The sequence below is a fragment of the Anser anser genome (genome assembly GCF_964211835.1).
Source record: "Anser anser genome assembly, chromosome: 12".
Lineage (NCBI taxonomy): Eukaryota > Metazoa > Chordata > Aves > Anseriformes > Anatidae > Anser > Anser anser.
In genome coordinates this window covers 8,822,642-8,841,715 of record NC_139733.1, presented here as the reverse complement: position 1 = coordinate 8,841,715, position 19,074 = coordinate 8,822,642, and the positions used below count along the sequence as shown (strand labels likewise).

Genomic DNA, 19,074 nt, shown 5'->3' with positions numbered 1-19,074 from the left:
ATCCTGTCTCTGCCCAGCCAGGGACCAGGCAGAAGCCACCCAGCAGGATGCCTGAGCAGGGTTGGCACCGACCGCGTAACAAGCTCTAACTTAACTTTCCAGATTGTATTCCAAATCTTGTGATATTTACACTCTCAGAACACCAGTTGATCACTCAGGAGGATGCCACGGGGCCAGGAGTGTCTTCCCCGACATGCAGACTTGCTTCAGGACAGCAGAATGGGAAGACAGGCATTTCTGGGGCTGGTTAGGGCTAATACACTGCTAAGGTAAGTCAATATTTTGCCTGGTGTCATTCAGTCATTGATCACAATTTTTGAATTTGGCTTTTAAAGATGTTTGTGAAGAAACCCACTTCTGTTGTTTTACATTTACAGGGAGGTTTAAAGACTACATTGTTCTTAGAACATACCTAAGATGTTTTATTAATTCTTTCCTCCCAGGTGATTACAGGGCTCTACCCAAAGCAATGTTCGTGCTCCATTATCACGATGGACGTACACAAGCTTTCCCAGCTTCACTCAGTAGCTTTCACTGAGCAGTGCAATGAAAGAAAAGACAACATATTTCACCTTTCCTGTGGTAACAGCCATCCTAACTATCATTTTTGAGCTGACAGGGCTGTCTGGAGCCAGGCATCCATTGCTGCTTCCTCATCAGCCTGACTGGTTCCAAGCAGCCCTTCAGAAACTCAATTACCCCGCTACGCGCTCAGATTTCCTCTCCCACTCCAAGCTCTCCCAACCACGTAGATGCCCCAGGAGAGGTAACAGAGCCTTACTGAAAGATCACAGCCCTGAAATTCCTTGCAGATGTGCAACTAACTTGCTCAGGAATACCATTGAGCCTACAGGTGGAAAAGACAGAGGAGAAGCTAAAGTAGCGCTAAAATACCCGCTGTTGAAGAAATAAGTAGCTCAGAAGACAGAAGTGATTTGGTGAAGGAGAAAGGCCATGGATTTCTGTCTATGAAGATGTTGAAAATACTCATATTATTTCAACCAAGTGACTGCATTTTAAAGGAATCTTTGTGGAACAGAACAGCCCAGGTAACAACATAGCTGGATTTCATTTTCCTAAGACCCTTAAAAGCTGTATTCTTAGGTAAAGAAGGTGTCTGGGTATCTGTTTGGTTTTCCTTGTCCTGTAGGTTCCTGGAACAACATTGCCTCAATGTTTGAGGGTCTTGGCATTTCAGCATTTTCTACAGCGATATTTGTCTGCCTGGCTTCCTAATCTAAACACCAGTCATGAAGCGGGTTCTCCAACATCCATTTTCAATTTCTCCAAAGTAAACATACTAGAGGCTGCTAAATGTTCTCCCTCTATACGTATCGCAAACTCTCAGCTATCCTTTACATTACAGTAAATGTTATGTTTACATAATATGTACTTTACGTTACGGATTATGTTACTGCACTCCTGGTACAGCCTGCCCAGGACCTTTCAGCATCCAGCTCTGTTTTCCACTGCACACAACTTAGTTAAGTTTTAGCTCCTTGTGTTGCGATTTTCCAAAACAAGTAATTCTCTCAAGCTGGACTTTTCAGCTATTATAAGATTATATCTTAAAAAAATAGATATTTTTTTTCCACAGCCTAACCCTCTGCTATGCCACCCAAATGAGACAAGCGTTTCACCGAGAAATGCTCGTGTCCGTATGACTTGGAACAAGTCCACAATGTACATTTGCATTATCCTTCCTCTTGAGGAGCAGCATATAATAGAGGAAGGACTCAACAAGACCAGTAAATAAATCCAGTCAATCAAATGACAAATAAATGACGTACAGTTGCACGCTGCAGATGCATCTCAAGTCTGACCCGATGTAGTCTCACTCAGCCAGTCCCCAAGCTGTCCTCAACAGAGTGCCAACCGTGCAGTGGTTTAATTAACTGAATTAATTAGGAAAACAAAACAAAAAAAAAAAAAAAAAGGGAGGGAAGGGAACCACACACCCCTGTAGACTTCTAGGAGTTGTTAACACTAATTTTAAGCTGTGACCTCAGACCTGTGCCTACATATCCAGAGGATATTCACCTTTTAAGCCACAGTTTCCACTTCCCTGCTTACAGCTCATTCCTTAACACAAATACAACTTGATGGTATCTGAAGCATAAATCAGCAATATGGCTAACATCTCCATCAGCTCTTCTAGGAATAAATGTTGTCATTTAAAAAGTGGTGATCAAGCTTGTAAAATTAAGGAAAGAAACATCACTTGCAACCCAAGTGATTCTGTTAACAAGCTGCATTCCTGCTTCAGGCTTTTGTCTGATAAAGCCACGTATACGACTGTATGAAAGGTCGTAAGTAGTTGTTGGAAGAGTGGAAAGTCCACATACAAGGCTTTCTACCATCTTGCAACTGCTGTTTAAGCTTTTAGTTGAGTCATTACTTCAGCTCCTGGAGCTGAGTCATTTCATCTGCCTTGTGCATGAACACGCACAAAGCAGCTCCACGCTCGGCGCAAGCACGGGATAAGAGAGCAATCAGGTGAGCGGGAGAGTCTATTTCCCCCTGCACGAAAATGCAATTTCATTTTCAGCTGATACCTTTATTTCTACAGACTCTCAGCTCTAGAAACCCAAAGGTTTTTAATGAAGATATGCAATCTTCAGGACTAGAGGTGAGGACTAGAGGCATGTCATTATTAAAATCCACATCTCGCACCACCACATCCACACGCTGTTAAAAGACCACTTCGACCTCTGAGCAAAGCTTGGCTCTTGTACTTAGGGACCGGGGAGGAAGAGGGAATAGGGGCGCGTAAGAGCAGCAACACCAGGGCGTTTGTGGGCCAGCAGCCATCAGCTCATCCACACCAACGCCCTGTGCTCATTCAGCCCCGGCCCTCCAGGACCACAGTGTAGCCATGGGCTGATGCCAGTTTTCAGGAGGTCTAAACGAGAGGTTTGGCAGCAGGGCAGCTCTGTCCTGCTGCGCTGATGGAGCCCTGGGGGAGCGGCTCGGCGTAAGCGAGGTACCACAAGGAGAAGGGTTTAGACAGGTCTAAGAACTTTCAACAGTGCAGAGAGCTAGTGACAGTATTCTGTGCTAAAATGATGCGCTTCTGGCTTTTTGTGTGAGTGTCCTTTTACACTGCCCAAATAATTAATTAAAAGAAGTACCAACTCTCTGAAGGTTGTTTCCACAGCTGCCTTTGTATGGCATGTGCATGCCATTTGTTGAAATATTATAAGACTTTATAAACATCAAGCATTACTAAAATAGATTTTTTTCCCCCCACTCACCCTCCCTCCCCCTTCTTCATTTCAAGTCTGTGTAAAACCTTTTGCAAAAGATCCAGATTCTCCCACTGAAACCAAGTGCCACTTGTCTGGAAATAGATATCTCTGCCTCAAAAAGCATCCAGAGCAGATGGGCAGGGACGAGATGCTCTGGTATCACAAGCTCATGCTGTCTCTCTGATTACACATCAGGGGAATGGTCAGAGGGGAGCACATGCCTGGCCCTACCTCCTTCAGGCTTCTTTACCAAGGGGACCAACATTTAGCTGAAATGGAGAAGAGAGAAATTCATTTCAGTATTGGGGATACCAACGTGGATCCGAGTTGCCTTTAAATTCTCCTAATGCCCAGCTTCGGTGCCAGGCCTGAGCAAAAGAGGGGCGCACCCACCAAATGCTTTTCAGGAGAGCTGACCAAGAACAGGCAATCCAAGCTAAGAGCGAAACCCTGCAAGTTTTCCCTTCTCTAAAGAACTGGAAAACAGGGACACTTAGAAGTTCACGAGCTGCAGTTATTTCAGAACAGACAGAGCTGCTTGCATCAAGCTTTATTTTTACAGAGTGTGAATAATTTCTCACTTGAAGGTAGCTGGGATCATTCTGCTGTTGGTATCTCTGTCATCAGTGACGCTAAAAATACAGAAACCTCCAAATTCAGCCACGGCGTGCTGTCAGCTCTGGGCTCATGCACACGGCTGCCAGGTCTCCTTCACCTGCTGACAGCGAGCAGCAGCAGCAGGCGCTGCCACCTTTCAGCTCAGGCCTCTGATGCGCAGCACCAGGCCCACCCTCTGCGCACACGCACAGCTCTTGCTTCCCCGTTTATCCCCAACAGGAAATATTTGATTTTTCCTCCTGCTCTGACAAAGAACGGCAGCCTGTAATTACAGCTAATCCTGTAAAGGTTGCGGTGCTGTCATGCACTTTTGCTCTCGCCCTTGCTCGAGGGACCGCACAGCTGCCTCCACTGCACTGCACCAGCAGCTTACACCCAGCAAGAGCATACATTACCCAAGTTTGCCCATAAAACGGCAGCTAGAGAGCAAGCCAGTAACGAAAGCTCCATTTTAATTGATTATTTACATACACCTTAATGTCCACCCCCTCCAGAAGAGAAACTATCTCGCAACATACGAAGATAGCTGTGCTAATTATGATTTCAGTTGCCATAAAACAGTCTTCAAATGAGGTCCATCCCATTGGGTTATAAACAAGGTCTCGGGGTGTGGTTTGCTCTACAAGGAGCAACAGCTGCAGCTTCACCAGCAGCGTGTGTTTTCACCTACAGGGGATTGTGCAACTGCGTGCCACTAGCTGTAGCAAAGGGCAGAACTGGTTTTTACACCGACTTAAGATAAATGCATGGACAAAAAGTCCATTGGATATAGGCTCTGGTTCTGGAAACCTTTAAACAACTGTCTGAGGGAAAACAGAAGAGTGTTGAGGGAGGAAACGCTCTGCACGAGCCACCTCCTGGATCTAGTACCGCTTCGCCACTGCACATCTGGAATTTACGAGATGAGCCTTGGTCTCACCTCCTTTGGCTGTTGCAAGGAGCCGGCTGGAAGTCAGGCTTCCCACCAGCTTAGACCTAGCAGCAGCCTGACCAGAGGGGCTCTGCGTCCTCATCCTCAATGCCAGGATAAGTGCTTTGCCAAGGGGAGGTGAAAAAACAAAAAGCCCTTCATAGTGCTGCTGGGTCTGCTTTGAGATGGCTGAAGTCTGGTCGAACGCTGAAATTTAGGATTTGCATTAGTAACACCACTGTCTTTGGTCTGGGTTGCACAATGTGGTATTTCATACACTGGCACAGGAATCTCATTCTGTTTCCCTTGGGAGAGCTGCTCCTCTGCCTCTTACAGTACTAGATGTTAAGTTGATATTTGAAGGTATCTGTAAGGGAACTCAGTATTTTAACAACTTTGTTATCCAGCAAATTTCAGCATGGTACCAGCTATAATCAAGAACTTGTCTGACATTATGGAAACAAAGCCAGGGCACCACGTCTCTCAGAAGACAAGAAACGTGACGCATCCAGTATTTTCATTTGCCCAATGCAGCGATGGGAAGACAGAGAGAGGGCCTCAAATTCATTATCAGTACACCACCCTCCTTCCCAATGGAAAAGGGGGTGTCCCTCCAGCACACACCAAGACTGACCCTCAGCAGAACAGCCTGACCCTGCCGCGGGGGAGGCAGGGACACCAGGCCTGGCTTCCAGAGAGCCCGGGGCAAGCAGCTGCAGTTCCAGCAGTGGCCATTTGAAAGAGCAGAACTGTAGTGCTCAGCTCCACATCATTTCTGCAGAACCAACAGCAGGACCCGTTACGAGAGAGTTAAAAGAAAACACTGCCGAGACTACAGAGATTGCTGGCCAAGTCATCGAGGGCTCTTGTACCTCCGATGCCTTTTGTGCTGACGCATGCAGGTTTTGACGCAGAACTTTGTTCGGTGGAGATAAACCACGTGCCCTCAGTGCTCAGCAGTCAGTCTCCCGAGTGCATTGCCCTCCTTTTTGTCCCTTGCATTCGGAAAGATTTATAAAATAATTTTATCGGCTCACTTCAGCGCCCTGAGTTATGTTCTGCAATAATTGTGAAATCCCCACGTGGCAGCTGAACATAACAGAGACATCGCTGCGAAGGGCCTGCTGCGAATTCTGCCCAGTGCCTGTACGCCACAGATGCTCCTTCCTAGTGTAGCTGAACCAAGCCCATGGCGGTTTCATATTGGAGGAATTTCTCCAACAAGTCTCACCTCAGTGAGGGAAAAAAAAAATAATTATGCTTCCCTGCCACCCCCAATGGAAAACCAACCCAAAACACGTGGCTTAAGGCCAAGAGAGGGCTCTCCCAAGCTTTGAGCTAACAATTAAAATATTTTATAAACAAATAACTGCATGGTTTCTGTTTTAATCTGTCTCCTTCCAGACAGATACTGACGTAAAAAAAAAAAAAAAAAGGAAGGGCTGCAAATACAAATGCTAGAGGCTTCTCCTCCTTATATCTGTTTGTCATAGTCACATGCTTTCTCCTCCCCACGCATACTTTTTAAAGATAAAATCCTATCTTCAAAGCTGCCTCTTTACACCATTTCCAACTGCCTCACTGTTTTGGTTTCCGTTTTCTAGACAAATTCTCAGGTCTGACGCCACTGCCTTTGGGTGCCCACAAGTTGACTTTCACGTACGGAACACCTTCAAAGGCAGGAGGCATACCGTGTTTTTCAAAATAGGGTTCAAACGGTGATGACAAGGAGACGGACTCCGGAGCACAACAAAGCTCACGGCTTTGTGGAGCAGGAGCAATGCCCTGGCCCTGTACAGGTCTCAGGTCTGAGCTGGGTTGTGTGATTTAGTCACTCATAAACTTAAATAGCGGTCAACTCTGCATTTATATTCAAGATGGAGACGGTCCCTTGGGAACAGCAGAGGCATCTCCTGAAATGGGTTTGCAAGAAAACTTTCACATCATGTCTCTGAGCTCCCTCGGACCAGCACAGCCCACTGAGGCCAGCTGTTCAGTTCACACCAGCAGGGACAGGACCGATTGCTATTAAACTTGCAACATTCTGTTTTTGAAATTGGCTGATTGTGCCTGAGCCATTAAGTGCTTCTGGAAGGCTGATGGACTGATGTTATTGATTGGGATGATGTGGCTGCCAACAGAGAGGCTGCACAGAGCATTTCAGAGCCCAATTTTGTTGCAACACTAAACTGCATTGTCCATAAAAGCCCTGGAAAAAGGCCGTCATCAGAGCTTTGTGATCAGTCACCTCCTAGAAACGCTGCCAAAACTGCCTCCACAAGGCTTCTTCGGCAGGTCTCGCTGCTCTTGCCTTCACCTCCTACCCCCTGTTCCCTGGAATAGGCTTTTCTCCCCCAAACATTACCTGCTTGCTTGTAATGCTCTTGGCCCCCTTGCAGCCTCCAGCATCGCAGCCTCCTGAGCTCCCCCTGTCCCCACCAGCCCTCGTGGCAGGGGCAGACCACAAACACACAGGTCCTGCAGGCACCAGCGTGGCCCCCCAGCATTGTCGCTAGCTGGGGACTGCTGGCACAGGCTACAGAGCGTGTCCCTCACGCTTATGAATTCTCTCTTTGCAGTTTCATTATCAAAACTGGAGAAGGTTTGCTTAATGCCTCCCTGAGTTTTCTTAAAGGCTGATTCTTCACTGTTGCCCTTAAATAACAGTAACACAATTGGGATTTCCCTGAGGCTGAAGCTAGAAGGTATATAAACATTCACGTTATGTTCCTTCTTAGGGAATCCCCTGCCCCTTTACAAACTGCACAGGCATAACAAAACAACGGAATGAAGCAGGCAAACACACACTGAAATATCCACCATAAAATTTCAGTGCCCAGGTATTCCCGCCAATAGCCTTCAGCTTAAGCACGTGAGATTGGGCTAGTACTACAAAAACAAACATTGCTTCAGCTTTGCAATCAAACCAGCAGGAAAAGGAGGAGATCTGGGCGAGCCCCTCCTGGTGCAACCAGGTGCAGAGCCATGCAGCGGGTTACAAAGCTCCCCAGCTGGCACCAAACGCGCCTCCGTTTTGTAGAAAACAGGAGCAATTGAGGCTCAGCAAATTTTGGGAATTCTATATGGGAAACAGCCTCCTGGGTGTCTGTTGGTTGGAACTGCAGGCTGCCAGCTTTCTATATAACCTTGGTAAAATACTGGAATTAAGCTGGCTGGATAAGTCTCAAAGGTACTGCGTATGAATACACCACATCCAGTCCTCCCTTAGGGAGACATTTGCTAGAATGCAAACGGGATTCCTAAAACAGGAAAATCCTAACAGGAGCAGTTCCTTCATCCAAGCAGGACAAACAGATCAAGGGACTTCAGTAATCATAACTGAAAAGCACAGTCCAAATTGCCCAAGTGCCTGACTGTCAGATTAGAGCTGCTCCCACTGGCGTCCCCCTGTCCCCCCAGTAAATCCCGTCTCTCTTGCAGACATAGGGGAGGCTGCTGTGAAAATGACACTCCAGGTCACGCAAGATCACTTTGCGCTGAAAAATGCTTACACTCAATTTCTCTCCAGTTCAGTTAGCCTTTGGGCCATCTTCCTAACTTTGACAGTAACATCTGTCACATAAAATCAGTTCTGGAAGTTTTTGGTTTTTTTTTAAAATTTCTTTATATGAATGTTCTGTATTTGAAAAGGCAGAAGGCAGACAGGAGCAGGGAAAGGAGGAATGAGCACGTCCCAGTGGAGTAACAGAGGACAAGGTTAGAAAATGTGAAAAATGTGAAAATGCCCACATGCTGCTGCTGCTACAGCACCGCTGCTGCAGCCACAGCGGTCCAAAGACGGTTCAACCAATTCACACCTCCCCGAACTTTTGTAGCCTCCAGTTCAGACTTGAAAAAGATCTTCAGGACCATTGCTTCCCAATTTCATTCCCAGTTGTAGCAACTGGTTTATTCTGAGATATTCTTCTCAGAACCCCCGTCTTGCTGGCCCTAGCAGAGACAGGCATCTGGCTCACTGTGTCCAACATCCTGCATTTTGCCACCCAGTTTTCCCAGGCACAAAAGCCAGTGTATCATCCTGTACAGCTTCTCAGAAGCAGTTACGGAACTGGAACAGCAGCCAATGAGGGCAATGACACTCCAGCAGGAAGGGAACAATTCTGGTCCCATGCCCCAGCCCGTCCCCAACAGGACAAGGACATCACCTCCAGCAGGAGCAAAGTGTCAGCCAGCGCTGGCTCCTCCCCTGGTCCTGGGTCAGAGCGGCTGAGATTTCATCACAAGGCCTGGGAATGGGGATCAAGTCATTAAACAAGAACCCTTGTTTCCATTCAAGCGATTAGAAAGAAAAAGGAAAAACTCCACGTCACCAGATTCATGATTGCCGGAGGCTTTCAGTGCTGCAGGTCTCAATTAGCAGCCACCCAGCCATTAGCAGAGATACCAGCCTGCTGTGCCTTCTGTACGAGGTGTGCATACTGCACTGTCAAAGCTTTGACTCACAGCTATTTATGGGATGGCAGATACACCCTGTGGGACAAATGTAAATGCCTCCCCTGGTCAAGCCTGTCTCAGACGCCATTCGGTGGGACTTCACAAGATTAGCCCTTCAGGCAGAGCTGAATTTTAGATATCCTTCTTTAATACTGCACTGAAATGGTCACCACCAATTCCTATCAGTGTCAGTAGAAGCTAATGCCAGGCCTCTGTGTGCAGCCCTGACTTTCTCTTTAAAGATTTATCAGGTTCACACCATAGCAGTGCTATCAGCTAGCTCTTAGAAACAGCCTTGGAGTGCACGGGCGTGAGCCTGCTCACAGATACCCACATTAAGCCAAGAACAGAACTTATTCCTTATTGCTAATAGGGGAAAGAGAACAAAAGTGAAAGTGCCATAAATAAATCAAAGGCCAATTGCTGCCCTTAGCTGTACATGAGATGGAAGGGATCATCTAGGACAGACAAGATAATCGAGTCTGAGGAAGCATGCCGAGGACAGGGCTGCGTGCTGCCTCTGCCTCTCACCCCACGGACATTGCCAGCAAGGCAAAGTCTGCTGCTCCTTGTGCAACCACACGGACTCTGGACCACACCACAGGCAAGTGCGGATGACGGCCGCCAGCCCGGACACATCCGAGACCCCCAGCTAGGGGAGCCCAGCGAGGCACCCGCCAGCAGGATAGGTGCGGCCGCACAGAGCTGGCACTGAGACAGCCAGCCACGAACCCTCTCCTTCGGCGGGTTTCTGAACAAGAGGGGACAACTCTGTGCCAGAAGCTCTGCTGACACAGGTAGGCAGAGCTCCACAGATACCGGTGCCTCTGCCAGTAGCTGACAGCTGAGGACTGGCTCTGAATTGCCTTAACCACATCGGCGCCTGCTACATTTCAAGTGGGAGCAAGATGGTTTGGGTTTTCTCAATGCACCTTTCAAGCCACGGTGAAGAGAAGCCAGGAGGGAAAGATGAATGCAATATTTACATAAAGCAATGAATGGGCTTACTAGAAAGGCTCTCCTAGTGCCAGTGTTTTTCCCTCAGTGAGGTTTCACTGCATTGCTGTATTCCCCTTTGGTTTGTCAGCCATCTTTCTCCTTTATTAGGAAGGAAACATTCACGCCCTGCAGCTCACTCAGATGGCAAGACTTGAAATATTGCATGCATGCTCCACACCGAAAAAACATACAGCCTCAAAACATTTTCTTTTAGGAAAACATCTCCAAAATGTAGTACTAGGAGGATCAATTCAGGCCATGCTGCCACAACCCAGCCTTAACTTCATTCCCCCTGGCACAGCAGTACTTCTCCTTGCTTTCCTCCTTGAAGAATTACATCTCATGGAAACCTGGCCTGGCTCTTAGCTACTCCAAAACCTGAGCCAACGCGGTAGCAGGGCTGGCTTTAATACACCTTGACACTTTCACTAGTTAAGGGTTATAAGAGGCTATAACAATCTCAGGGCAATTCTTCTCCTAGTCCTGGCAACAGAAAATGAAGCAAGCTCTCCCAGCTGCAACAAGGGAATGGGAGCAGGGACAGCATTGAGACTTCAAGGGAAAGCTCCCACGAGTTTCTTATCATAGGACTATTTCCTTCCTCTTTGCATCAATTTTTCTTGCCAGGACTGAATGTTGTAGCTATGTCATAATGAAGAATTGGATCTATTACAGCACATGGGAAATCCATTTTCATAGAAATTCAGGTTTGCTGCAGGTGAAAGGAGTTGTGCAAAAGGAGCCTGTTAAAATGTAACCAGTCATCGGATGTACCAGTTAATCATCGACACGGAAGCTTGTCCCCTCTAATAATAATTTTCCACGGTTGCAGAATTAAAACTTAACTGGTCATTGGCTTCAGAAATGACCTTGTCTGACAGGGAAGAGAGAAGGGGAAACAACAGTAACACGACCTTCCAATGTAAATTCTGGACGAGGACAGGAGGGGAGAAAACCACTGCTGGTGCATTCCAGCTGACTCGCGATTGACTTCAACCTGCCGGCAACCTCCTGCCTTCAGGGGCAGCAGGGTCGTGCCAACTTAAAAGGGTGAACTGAGCACTGTATTTTCACGAAGACGCCTACCAACACGGTTTATCAGGCACATAGGAACACTCTGGGGAAGGCCCAGAAACATCACTGCATTTGGACCTGACTGTGCCAGCAGGGATGGATGCCTTTCCGCACAGCCACCCCAAGCACATGGGACGTTGCAGGGACAAGAGATGGAAACATCACAGAAGTATTTAAAAATCCAAAGCACAGATGAAAGAGAGTGACCAAACAGATACAAAGTGTGACAACCCCCCTCACAGCATCCAGGATCAGCAGGAAAAAATTAAGAGGTTAAAACACTCTTGTACTCACAGTGTTAACACAATTTTACCACGGAACCTGCTGCAACTCCAGCATCACATGTAGAACTATTTTAGCCTGCTACTGATGGGGCAGAAATGAACTTCTTCCAAACAGACAACGAAGCAAGCAAAAGACAAAGAAAAGAAAAATCACTAGACATGAAAATCTCTGCTTCCTATGACATCCAAGTCAGACTTCACCTGGTAGCCAGGTCTACTCAGGCAAGATGCTAGGGAGCCAGGGCTGGTCACACATGGGTCACCATCCACTTCTAGGGGTGGAGTTGGGAGGAAATAATGCACAACCAGATTTTTTTAAGGAAACTCAGTCACGCAGCAATGTAGGAAAGTGACTAGATGGACTGCCAAAACAGAAAAATCTGTTATCATCTGTTTTCTCTTTCAAAAAGCACCTTACTTAAGGCACTTCATTGACTGTGAGTAAAATCTAAGCTTATCTGACAATACAACTCACTCCAGCAGGTGATAAACCTACAAAGAAAAATCCATCATTTATGTAATTATGTATCCCAAGATCTAAAATAAAATGTAACTTAAGTTGGTCAAAACCATGGTGGTTGTTCAGCATCTCAGGGAACGCTTAAGTAACCATTAAAAAAAAAAAAAAGAGAGAGAAAAAAAAGGGTTTGTTCAAATCATGTCAAAATTTTCGAAATCCTCACAAACCAAGAGCTCCCCAGCCAACAGACTCTTATCCTGCTTGTGGTCTTGGTTTCACTGAACATTTGCAACATGCAGCCTTGGAAGACAAAGTCCCTGGCAGGGCTGCTGATGAGCTGAAGTCTCCGAGCTTCCCTGGCACTCCGCTTTAAGCCAGCTTCCCCAGGTAGATCGCCCAGCAGCTGCAGGCCTGGCAGTTCCAGATCCACCCAGCTGTTTTGCCCACCAAAAAGGGGAATCTCAGGTCAGCTACTCAATGAGATCTTGCTGTTTTGGGAACTGTCCATGAGGAAACCTGGAGCTGCACTTCAGACTCCGCAGAGGCTCACAGAGACCAAAACACCATCATCTCAGTGACCTCGGTTTCGTGGGAAATCTTCCAACCAACTTCAGTGACACTACCTGCAAATACAGTTTGAGATCACGTGAAGAAAAAAAAACAACACTGTAAAAAGGAATAAAGGACGTCTGGAAGAATGCTGCAGCTGTGATGCATGGAGTATTTATTGTTGGGTACCAGGAAAATTCTCCAGCACCATGACGAGTAAGAAGATGCCATTTACATTTGTTGCCTGGTTTCAGCAAGCTATTTTGTACTACATTTCCCTGCTGATCCAGCTGCATCGTGATAGCAGGTGTCTGCTAACATCAATAACACGTTATTGCATTTTTCCCTTCCACCTTCAGGTGGAAGAGACACAATGCATCACTATACAATAGAGGAGGAGGAAGACGCTGCCTAATTTCCCATAGGATGCAATATTTATCCTGTAAGCGTGGATTAACTGAATAACTTGCTAGCTTTGTGTCAAGGCTTGTAAGAAGTGGTGACTAATCCTAGCTAGTGGGGATTAACAATGTTTGCCATGGGAAATGCGCCAGACTTTTCAATTATATCATGTCTTACAAACAGACTGCAATAGCTCTACATGAATACAACTATGTTCTTGCCACAGCACCGTGATAGCAGGGTACGTCCTTTCTGGTTTTCAATGCCACAGACTGGAGTGCAATGAGGTCCCCAGCAAGACCATCACATGGATGTACGGTAGTACCAGAGCCTTTTCTTCTCTAGAGCAGGGCAAGGAGAGGGGAAGGATCAGGCCTGCACCCTGATCCCTTCAGTTACATCTTACCAAGTATATGTTGCTTGTGCTGCCTTTGGTAGACTTAGTTACAAGAACACAATAGGAAGCCAACACATTATCACGGTAAATCACTAATTAGGCTTCCTATAGGCCCCCCTACAAGCTCAGTGCAAAGCCAAGCACGTGCATTTAAACCGTTTTCAAGCTTGTGTCCTTTGGAGGAGTCTGGTCTTGGATGGAGCTGCTGACCCTTGAGAGAGCCGCAGAGGGCTCTCGCCGCAGCAGGACGTCCCCCCCAGCCAGCCAGTTCGAGACAGGGACAGCCCGGGCAGTACAGAAGGGGTGGGGGTCGCTTCACAAAGGAGGCACTGAAAGCACGGAGGGGAAGACCAGGGCAGTAACTGGTGGTTCCAGTACTGCCAGGACTAAAACAGAACTGCAGTCGCTTTTTGAGGTTGTTCCACTCATTTCTTCCATCAGCCACAACGCTGGCGCAAATGTAACTGGAATGCACTAAGCAACCCCAGAAGTCCTTAGAAGAAAACTTCCCTTTGGGCCCTTTTCCGAACAGCTGCACAGCATAGCCAGAGGTGCAGAACAGCAATTGCAGGTGATTTTGGATGCCCGGCTTTCACAGTGCAGTACCAGCGCCACAACTTGAACAGCTTCTGCATCTTTATCCTGCTCTTGGAATCACAGAACCATGTAGGTTGGAGAAGACCTCCACGACCATCCAAATCCAACCATCAACATGACCTACCAGGTCCTGTCACCAAACCCTGTCCCTGACTGCCACTGCATTCACTGACCTACATACGGTTAAATTACCGACCTTATTAATTACAGCTAAATCACTGGCCTTAGCGACCTGCAGACACTAGTAGCTAGAGGGCAACAAAACCATGAGAGGGCACAAACTACAACAAGAATCCGAGTGCCCAGAGCAGCCTCTCACCCTGTGACGCAGAGCACGCTGCAGACTCCATCCCAGCTCACTGGAGGTGCCGTGGGGACACCCCGAGCACCGCGGCCGTGCAGAGGTGCCTCGCGCAGCTGGTCACTTCACTGCCCTCTGCACAGTGCTGGGGAGGTGCAAGGCTCACTGCGGTGCCTGGGAGAGGTGCGTGCCATGGCAGGGCTCTTCCTGGCCACTCCAGATCATTTCTGCACACCCACGGCCAGATCAAGGGGTTCAGTCGGAGCCAGTCTGGATCTTCCACTTGGTCTTAAAGACCTCTGGAGAAAAAGCAATCAAAACCAAAACAAGTCACAGTGGCTAGACTTGTAAATATTGTTCTTCCGCTCACTGACTTGACAGAGTCTGATACCCAGGAACCAAGCTGCTCACCTTGTAACTCTGCTGCTGGTAAGCTGCATTCAGGCACACCTATGGGAAGCTTTATGCATTGCATAATACAAAAATACCTTTCTGTGCCCTTCTCAGAGCTCTCTTAACAAGCTACCTATTAACCTTAATTTTTCCCACATGTATCAGTAGTTATTACAACTTACCTGTGCTCCAAGGCGTTTGGGAATAACAGTAGCACAGAGGTAACTGGAGGGGAAGGAACATCTATTTATGCGTAAATACATGCGGCCGAACAGGACGTTTTGCAATGGCGTGTCTGCCCAGTGACAGCTGTTCCAGCACATCTGAGATGTGCCGGTCCTTCTTCAGATCAGGGACTGATGTATTGTTTTTCTTTTAATTGGCCTGGAAGCAAATTGTTTCAGAAGTTTGCAAGAAGTTGAAACAACAGCATCTCACTAAATAAACTGCTCCATCTGAGGACACTTCGAACAGGTACATCCATAGGATGCTCTTTGTGCTGTCTCTTTCTCCTTATAAAACAAGAGACCATTACACAGGCTACCTGGAAAGAGTCAATCCTCCCCTTTGCCCCACTGAAATAAGAGGCTGGAAGCAAATCACCTCAATTTCAAGTTGTATACATTAATTAAAATGTCCTGTGTTTTGGGCCAGCAAGAGAAAATGTCCCAGGTGAAGGACTCCACAAGGCCTCCTGGCCCCTGGTGACTGCAGTGGTCTCTACAAGAAGCTTAGTGGAAAGGCAGCAAAACCCTTCACAAAATGGACTGCAGTCAATTGACAAGGCCATTCTGTGGGACAGGATACTTAAATCCATCTTCTGCATCTTCATATAGAGAGGGGATTGGAAACTGTGTCTTGTGCCTCTCCCATGAGTGCCTTCGCTAGCTAGCGACAGGGAAGAGCACCACCACACACTGGCTTTCTGAATATTTCCATGTGAAATACCTCATTTTCAGTGTATTTGTTTAGCTGTAGTTATTTGCCAAACACAAACAACTGCAAGGAGCTTAAGACTGGCTGAAAACACACTTTGGGGAAAAACAAGCTCGAAGCAGTAGGAGTCACAAAGGTGAGTTCACACGTGTCTTCTGGCTACTGTTCATCACCAGGTCTTTGGTGACTGGTGCAAACAGGGCTAGACACCATCACCACCACGTTACAGGACAGTGAACAGCGGACAGGAGGGAAGGGCAGGACCTCCACAGGCAGCGCTGTGCTCCACGGAGCTGCACTCAATCGACAGGTTGGCCCGGGGAGGTTTTCGTTGTTCGTGTATGGACAGCTTGGTGTCAGCAGAGAGAAGTTTCCTGTCTGTAGGCAGTTATTTAAGTGATGAAGTTAACCATTTTGATCTATTTCCCATTCAAATATTCCTACAATCTTACAAGTCCTCCTTGTGATTTTCAGGTAGCTCTGAAGCGAGCTGGGAGCCAGGAGAAGCCCCTCTCTTTTCAGTAGGCAGGTCTGCAATGTCATAGGAGCCAAAACCAGAAGTGAGGATGACACGGAGCAGGGTTCAAGCTGTTGCATACCCCAGGCCTACCAGCGCAGGGTCCTCACTTGCTTGGCTGCACCCAACAGCAGGGCTGGGCAAGAAAGCAGAAGCCAGAGGTGGAGATAAGACAGCAGCAGCTGCAGGGACCTGGGGAGCTGTGGGGATGGGCAGGAAGGACAGGGAGACCAGAGATGGGCAGGCTTTGGGTATGGAGGAAGGTGGTGGAATTGAGACCTACTCCCAAGACACTGGGCTTTGCTACTCCAGATCCTGCTTGGGACAGAAAACCCACGGGCAGTCTCAAAGAAAGCTTCACTCATTTACAGGCTGCTGTAGAGAGCTGCTCCCTCAACAACTGGAAGTCCTGCCTCCATCTGTCCACGCCTGCCTTCCTTCTGCTGAACATTATGTTTAATGAATCATGCAACAACCTCTTCTTCCTTTATTTGCCAAAGAAACATATGGGGGGGAGGGGGGGCAATTAAAGATTCAGAACGTGACACTTACCAACCAGTCCACGTGCCTCTGAGCCTGACCACACCCTGGTATAGCAACTTGTCACAGGCGTTCAGACATAGCAGTAATTGGTGTTTGTACAAAAAACACAATGCAACAGTACCACCACCACCACCCAGCAGAGGAGAAGATGTCTTTCTGTGCCACGGAGATATGCTGCACAGCACTGCCCTGGAGCCTGACGGGAAAAGGAGTTGCACTAATTTCTCCAAAGCATGCTCTAACAAATAAGCTCATTAACTTCATCGCCGGGCAACGTTTGCAACCTGCTGTGGAACACAGGCCACCAATGGTATGGCCATCAGGCTGTACATCTGGGGGGCCAAGCCCAGACACCTTCAAAATGAGCAAGTATCAGGAGCTGGGCAGAAGCCCCACGCTGTTCCAACCAGCCACGTGTGGCTAGTGAGGGCCACACACGCAGCTGAGTCAGGTGCCCATTCCCTCTTCCTCTGCAACTTGGCCTTCCTCCCAAGGAGCCACAACACAGCGTAAGCTGGCGCGCACAAGATGAGAAGCGGCCAGGGAAGCCACCACCATCACTGTCCCTAACGCTGCCAGGAGCCTTACGGCAAGTGCCCCCAGAGCCCCTGCCCCAGGACCCTTCCCAGACAGTTCCCCGGCCCTGCAGTGAGCCTGTAACAGAGCAGGTGGTACCTACAGCGTCACGAGTAGGGAGCGGGACAGACGGCGCTGCCCACATGTAGCCCGGGACCCTGCAGTAACAAGGGATTTGCCAAACGGAAACAGAGCTGAAGCAGCTTCTGCTTGAGCCTTGCACCAGACAGGCAGCAGCAGGCGGGGACAAGTGCCAGCCTCTGCTCCCCTCCCTGCTGCCACCGCGCAGCACCCAGAGCCCAGCCACTGCTCCGACACCTTCACCGTGCCACCGCCGACCTCCCGTGGCACCCAGCTTCACACCTTGTACAGTGCAATCCCAGACCCGCTTTAGATTTCACCTGCCACAGCAGAAGCAAATGATCCACTAGCAATTCAAGCACTTCTCCTAACAACCTCTAAGTACCCGTCCTCTTTCCTATCATATGGCATCTTCTTGCGTTTGCACCAAGTCATGGAGAAGCACGTCAGAGAAGCTGTCTGTCCCAAGCTAGTGAGACTCCTGTTTAGTTTGCAGCGGGGTTCAGCAGCAGAATCATCCGGGGGGACTCTGATGGGAGAAGGCAGGGCATTTCTGGCTCACGGGCACGCTCCCAAGGCTGAGGGGAGCACCGGCAGAATGGCTGCTTCTCCTACATGTGTCACAGAGCACGTGTTGAGATAAGGGATCGTTAGCAATTCAGCTGTACAAAAGTAATTGTATGAAACTGAGACAAACTAGAGAGCCTAATTCTGTCACCAATTCTGAAATCAGTATTTTTTATACCTTTATTTTACATATTTTATATTTTAATCTTACTCAGACTAAATATTAGGAAAAACTTCTTTACCATGAGGGTCGCCAAACATTGGAACAAGCTTTCTAGCAAGGTGTCTGATGCCCCGTGACTGCCAGTGTTCAATGCCCTCTGTAATATATTTTAACTTTTGGTTAGCTCTCAAGTGTCCAGGCAGTTGGACTTGATCTTTGCCCATCCCTGCAAACTGAACTATTCTAATTCTAATCTCTGTGTGCAGAGACAGAAGAAGAAAGAGCGGCAAAGTGTAGCTAGAGAGAAGTGAAGGCTCAGAACAAATCCCATTTCCCTCCATAGACCAGCTGTAGTCAAGATACCAATAGCATGGAGGGTATTCAAGGAAAAACAAGGGAGAAAAAATATAAAACAACAAGAAATTTTAAAAATAAGTGTCGCAACCTGTTCTCGGCTCTAGAAGAGATGGTACAAACTCGATTTTTCACGTCCTGCTGCGTTACGTTGCGGACACAGCCCCTCTTAGCTGCCTGCTGGTCCTCTAACAGCGAGGCAGACGCGCTGGCCATCACCAGTTCCTCCCAGCCCCTCCGTCTGGGAGGGCACCCAGGGTGGGCCGTCTGGGAGGACCATCGGCAGGAACAGCAGGGCATGGGCAAGATCCACTCAGCCCTTTCCCCTCGTGAACCCTCATGCCCCAGGCAACAGCTGAAGCTTGTGGGTCGAGGTACCAATTAAGCACAAGCAAGGATAAAATCTCCAATTATTAATTTATTACCACCTTGTGCAATGAGCTCAAGGAAAGCTCCCACATGGTGGCATGCCATTTAAGCCATGCATTATTGGCAGGCAGGCAGCAAGACAGAGGTGCCAGTGGGGAGCTAGGCCCATGCAGATGGGGAACATTCAGACTCGTGGCAGTCTCTGGCCAGAAACTGCATCTCTCCGGATGCACCTGAAATCACTGAGCCTGTGGCTAAAGGAAGCAGGCAAGGGGCATAAG

At 48.0% G+C, this 19,074-nt stretch overlaps 1 protein-coding gene across 1 annotated transcript in view; it reads right to left on the bottom strand.

The window, feature by feature from the left end:
• LOC310880476 (uncharacterized protein) overlaps positions 1 to 19,074 on the bottom strand; it is a 300,941-nt gene that overhangs the window by 184,238 nt on the left and 97,629 nt on the right. Inside the window, exons 12-14 of the mRNA XM_083796312.1 lie at positions 16,693 to 17,951; positions 14,870 to 15,071; positions 14,313 to 14,593 (exon numbers count right to left, since the gene is read on the bottom strand). The gene's annotated coding sequence lies outside the window, so the exon portion shown is untranslated. The remainder of the gene's footprint in view (positions 1 to 14,312; positions 14,594 to 14,869; positions 15,072 to 16,692; positions 17,952 to 19,074) is intronic.